Raw genomic sequence first — 4,519 nt, 5'->3', positions numbered from 1 at the left:
TCTGACCAAGTGCATAAAGTTCCCTGAGCACTCACAACAAGCAGCCTCTGACAAAAGTCCCTCTACTTCCATTCGAGGTGAAAATGATGAATCAGACACCTTATCGATAGCAACAGCTCATGGTCCTCCTGGAATCAGATGTTTTTTTAACTCAATGGAGGAACGTTGTCAAAGAAATACTGATGAATGTCTTGCTCGAGCTGTGTATGCAACTGGTTCACCTCTGATACTCACAGGCAATGTGTATTGGAAGAGATTTCTGAATGTTCTTTGCCCAGCATACACCCTTCCAACCAGACATGCTTTATCTACTAATTTCCTGGATGCAGAGTTCAACAGAGTTCAAGTGAAGGTCAAGCAAATCATACAGAAAGCAGACTGTATTGCAATCATCTCTGATGGGTGGTCGAATGTTTGTGGGCAAGGAATAATTAACTACATTAACTCCACCCCTCAACCAGTATTCTATAAGAGCACAGACACAAGGGACAATGGACACACCGATCTTTACATTGCAGATGAGCTGAAGGCAATCATCAATGACGTTGGACCACAGAAGGTATTTGAACTGGTGACAGACAATGCTGCGAACATGAAGGCTGCTTGGTCTTAAGTGGAGGAGCCCTACCCTCACATCACACCAATTGGCTGTGCTGCTCATGCATTGAATCTGCTCCTCAAGGACATCATGGCACTGAAAACAATGGATACACTCCACAAGAGAGCCAAGGAAATGGTTAGGTATGTGAAGGGTCATAAAGTTATAGCAGTAATCTACCTCACCAAGCAAAGTGAGAAGAATAAGAGCACCACATTGAAGCTGCCCAGCAACATCTGTTGGGATGGTTTTGTCACCATGTTTGACAGTCTCCTGGAGGGGAAGGAGTCTCTTCAAGAAATGGCCATATCACAGTCTGCCGATATGGACAGCCCCATCAAGAGGATCCTCCTGGATGATGTATTTTGGGAGAGAATGGTAAGCAGTCTGAAACTCCTGAAACCAATAGCAGTAGCCATTGCACGGATTGAGGGAGACAATGCCATTCTGTCTGATGTTCACTCTGCTTGCAGATGTAAGAGAAGAAATCCGTTGCTCCAAGCAGAGGAAACTGCAGTTCTGAAATACATCAAAAAGCTTGAAGACTTCTGCCTGAAGCCCATACACGCCGCAGCGTACATGTTGGACCCCAAGTATACTGGCAAGAGCATCCCATCTGGTGCAGAGATCAACAAGGCCTATGGTGTCATCACTACCGTGTCTCGCCACCTTGACCTGGATGAGGGCAAGGTTCTTGGCAGTCTGGCAAAGTACACTTCCAAGCAAGGGCTTTGGGATGGAGATGCAATATGACAGTTGTGCCAGTATATCTCATCGGCCACCTGGTGGAAGGGACTTTGTGGATCTGAGGCTCTTTCCTCTGTTGCCTCCATCATCCTCCAAATCCCACCAACATCAGCCGCCTCAGAGCGCAACTAGTCCTTGTTTGGGAACACATACACCAAAGCACGCAACAGGCTAACCAATAGAAGGGTTGAAACATTGGTGGCCATCCGAGCAGATCTGAGGCTTTTTGAGCCTAACAACGAGCCATCTTCAACAAGGTTGGAAAGTGACAGTGAAGATGAGGCCTCAGAATCTGATGTTCAAGAGGTGGACATTGATGAGGTCCAGGGAGAAGACATGGAAGCCTGAAGCGGAAGACAACCAAAGCTTTTGTTTCGAGACTATCATTTTAAAGATGTATGTTGAAAACGTTTTTGGGAGATGCGATGGATCATTGGGAATCATTCAATATTCCATTTATTTTGTTGTTCAGTGAAATCATCCCATTTAATTAAAGTTCAATTCGGAACTAAATTGGATATAATCATTTGAAATTATGTCTACTTATGATAAGGTAAAATGTTTCTGTTTCTGTCTCCATACGGTAAATATATCCAATGCAAAAAACATCTACATTTAAATGGTATTAATATTAATTTGCACATATTTCCGTTAATTCCCATATATTCCCACGGAAAGTTTTCACCTCTGAATATTCCACAAAATGTGCAACCCTACTCACGTCTGTTGCCATGAAGTCCTTTGAAAGGTTGGTCATGGCTCACATCAACACCATTATCCCAGAAACCCTAGACCCACTCCAATTTGCATACCGCCCCAACAGTTCCACAGATGATGCAATTTCTATTGCACTCAACACTGCCCTTTCCCACCTGGACAAAAGGAACACCTGCGTGAGAATGCTATTCATTGACTACAGCTCAGCGTTCAACACCATAGTACCCTCCAAGGTCATCATTAAGCTAAAGACCCTGGGACTAAACACCTCCCTCTGCAACTGGATCCTAGACTTCCTGACGGGCTGCCCCCAAGCCATAAGTCTCCTGAACAGTTAATCAAATGGCTACCCGGACTATTTGCATTGTCCCCACCCCACCGCCAATTTTTCCGCTGCTACTCTGTTTGTTATCCATGCATAGTCACTTTACCTCTACCTTACATGTACATATTACCTCAATTACCTCGACTAACCGGTGTCCCCGCACATTGACTCTGTACCGGTACCCTCTGTATACAGCCTCACTACTGTTATTTTATTGTTGCTCCTTAATTCTGAGTAATTTTTCAATTTTTTACATATTTTTTTACTAAGTAAATACTTAACAAAACAATGCAGGTAAGAATTGAAGGGCTTGTAAGTAAGAATTTCACTGTAAGGTCCACACCTGTTGTAATAGATGGTATAAGATACAATAATGTAAGATATGTAAACATTATTAAAGTGATGTTATTTAGAGTGAAATTGTATAATGTGACTAGTGATCCATTTATTCAAGTGGCCAGTGATTGCATCTCAATGTAGGCAGCAGCCTCTCTGAGTTAGTGATTGCTGTTTAGCAGTCTGATGGCCTTGAGATAGAAGCTGTTTTTCAGTCTCTCGGTCCCAGCTTTGATGCACCTGTACTGACCTCGCCTTCTGGATGGTAGCGGGGTGAACAGGCAGTGGCTCGAGTGGTTGTTGTCCTTGATCTTTTTGGCCTTCCTGTGACATCGGGGGCTGTAGGTGTCATGGAGAGCAGATACTTTGCCCTCGGTGATGCGTTGTGCAGACCGCACCACCCTCTGGAGAGCCTTGCGTTTGAGGGCGGTGCAGTTGCCGTACCAGGCTGTGATACAGCCCGACAGGATGCTCTCGATTGTGCATCTGCATCTCCTGAACAACGCTCTGTTTAATATCATCTGCCAGCTGATGTTTGGGAGCCGCTTTGACTATAGCGACCCCAGCTTCCAGACCCTGTTGAGCTACCTGTCTGAGGCCATGCGGATAGAGGAATCCCTATAGACCCAGGGAAGACACCAGCAGGAAGACACCAGCAGGAGGACACCAGCAGTATGACACCTGTAGTACAAACTCACTGAAGCTCCATGTTTAATCCCTGTAGCTGTATGAGACAATCCCTGGTGTAATGAAGCACCTCCAAGGACCTCACAATGCCATCTCCAGCCACTACCAGGCCATGGAAGCCTTCATCAGGGAGGAGGTGGAGGGACACAGGCGGGACCTGGACCCCAGGCACCACAAGACTACATAGACACCTTCCTCATAGAGACAGAGAATTTAAGCGGCTCTTTCTGTTACTCGGACGTTATTTACCCCCAATGATGAGTTTTGAAAATGTTCATTTGGGATTGGTCTTCCTGCTGACAGCACAGGGTTTGACCTGGCCAACCTGGTGCTGTGTTCTCTGAGCCCACTTCCACCACCCTGCTCTGAGACCACCTCCACCACCCTGCACTGAGACCACCTCCACCGCCCTGCTCTGAGACCACCTCCACCACCCTGCTCTGAGACCTGCTCTGAGACCACCACCACCCTGCTCTGAGACCACCTCCACCTCCCTGCTCTGAGACCACCTCCACCTCCCTGCTCTGAGACCACCTCCACCTCCCTGCTCTGAGACCACCTCCACCACCCTGCTCTGAGACCACCTCCACCACCCTGCTCTAAGACCACCTCCACCACCCTGCTCTGAGACCACCACCCTGCTCTGAGACCACCTCCACCACCCTGCTCTGAGACCACCTCCACCTCCCTGCTCTGAGACCACCTCCACCACCCTGCTCTGAGACCACCTCCACCACCCTGCTCTGAGACCACCTCCACCACCCTGCTCTGAGACCACCTCCACCACCCTGCTCTGAGACCTGCTCTGAGACCTGCTCTGAGACCACCTCCACCACCCTGCTCTGAGACCACCTCCACCACCCTGCTCTGAGACCACCACCACCCTGCTCTGAGACCACCTCCACCTCCCTGCTCTGAGATCACCATCACTCTGCTCTGAGACCACCTCCCTGCTCTGAGACCACCACCACCACCCTGCTCTGAGACCTGCTCTGAGACCACCATCACTCTGCTCTGAGACCACCTCCCTGCTCTGAGACCACCACCACCACCCTGCTCTGAGACCTGCTCTGAGACCACCTCCACCTCCCTGCTCTGAGACCACCATC

At 48.3% G+C, this 4,519-nt stretch overlaps 1 pseudogene; it reads left to right on the top strand.

Moving 5' to 3' along the window:
- Positions 1 to 3,191: 3,191 nt before the first annotated feature.
- On the top strand, positions 3,192 to 3,804 carry LOC115199656 (cytochrome P450 2J3-like; annotated as a pseudogene).
- Positions 3,805 to 4,519: the final 715 nt, after the last annotated feature.

The sequence above is a fragment of the Salmo trutta genome, chromosome 9 (genome assembly GCF_901001165.1).
Source record: "Salmo trutta chromosome 9, fSalTru1.1, whole genome shotgun sequence".
Classification (NCBI taxonomy): Eukaryota; Metazoa; Chordata; class Actinopteri; order Salmoniformes; family Salmonidae; genus Salmo; species Salmo trutta.
This window is presented reverse-complemented; position numbering and strand designations above follow the sequence as displayed.